Source organism: Myotis brandtii, unplaced genomic scaffold (genome assembly GCF_000412655.1).
Source record: "Myotis brandtii unplaced genomic scaffold, ASM41265v1 scaffold131, whole genome shotgun sequence".
In the NCBI taxonomy this organism is placed as follows: domain Eukaryota; kingdom Metazoa; phylum Chordata; class Mammalia; order Chiroptera; family Vespertilionidae; genus Myotis; species Myotis brandtii.
Window position 1 is genome coordinate 5,085,155 of NW_005354632.1, and position 1,170 is coordinate 5,086,324.

The 1,170-nt window shown below is 57.6% G+C and overlaps 1 long non-coding RNA gene across 1 annotated transcript in view; it reads left to right on the forward strand.

Moving 5' to 3' along the window:
* Nucleotides 1-6: 6 nt before the first annotated feature.
* LOC102250283 overlaps nucleotides 7-1,170 on the forward strand; it is a 14,213-nt gene continuing 13,049 nt past the window's right edge. Inside the window, exon 1 of the long non-coding RNA XR_313229.2 lies at nucleotides 7-145. This is a non-coding gene — a long non-coding RNA (uncharacterized LOC102250283). The remainder of the gene's footprint in view (nucleotides 146-1,170) is intronic.

Consider the following 1,170-nt stretch of genomic DNA (forward strand, 5'->3'; position numbering starts at 1 on the left):
GCGGCTGTGTGGGAGGCGGGGCCTCGGAGAGGAAGGCGGGCCGCGGAGGAGACGCATGGGCGTGGGCTTCTCGGGCTCTGTCCCCCTCTAGTGCTTTCTCCCCAGCTCTGCCCCTCTCTGTAGGGGCTCTCCCTGCCCCGGGAAGGTGAGTGCCTCAGTTTCCTCCTCGTGTGCAGGGCCTACCTCAGGCTGGACAGGCGCCTGCCGGCGGGAGAGCTTGGAAGCGGGCGCCTCCAATGGATGCCCGTTTCCGGCCCCCAGGCTGCGGTCCTCACCGGACCCTCTCGCCTTCCTCTGCTCTCTTCTCCAGTTTTTAGTCCCTGGGTTACCTCAGCTCAAGATTCCTGCTCTCCTGCCTTAGAGCCCTGGGCACTAGGATACACTTCTTTCTCTCCTTTAATTAATTGTGTTAATCCTCACCCGAGGATGTTTTTTCCATTGATTTTTAGAGAGAGTGGAAGGGAGGGAGGGGGGAGAGAGAGAGAGAAACCGTGGCTGGCTGCCTGGCCCCCACACCCCCCCCCCCCCAACACCACACCCCCCCCCCCAACACACACACTGGGGCTGGGAACCTGCACCCCAGGTACGTGCCCTCCACGGGGAATCCAACCTGAGACCCTTTGGTGCGAGAACCGACACTCTCACCAGGGCGCCCCACCGGCCAGGGCTGGGATGCATTTCTTAATCTAATTACTGGGTAAACCAGATTGTCCCTTTACCAGCCCTTAGGAGCATCGGGTCGGAAAAAAGAAAACACATGTAAAAGAAGAAGGAACACACACACACACACACACACACACACACACAAACAAAAACGAAAAAAAAAAGAAGGTCGTAGGGTCAGGGAAGTGCACTGGGCATCTTTGCAGAGAGACACGGAGAGACGTTTCCCAGCGGGACACGGGTACCAGTGAAGGCGGTGCAGGTGCTGAGCTCATGCCTGAGGGTCTTTGAGAACTTGAGCAAAGGTTCCCTCATACTTCATTTTGTAACATTCGGGCCTTGACCGTAAAAGTTCTGGTTGCCGGTGGAGCCGAAGTTATCAAAGAATCTCCCTGGGCCCTAACCGGTTTGGCTCAGTGGATAGAGCGTCGGCCTACGGACTCAAGGGTCCCAGGTTCGATTCCGGTCAAGGGCATGTACCTTGGTTGTGGGAACATCCCCAGTAGG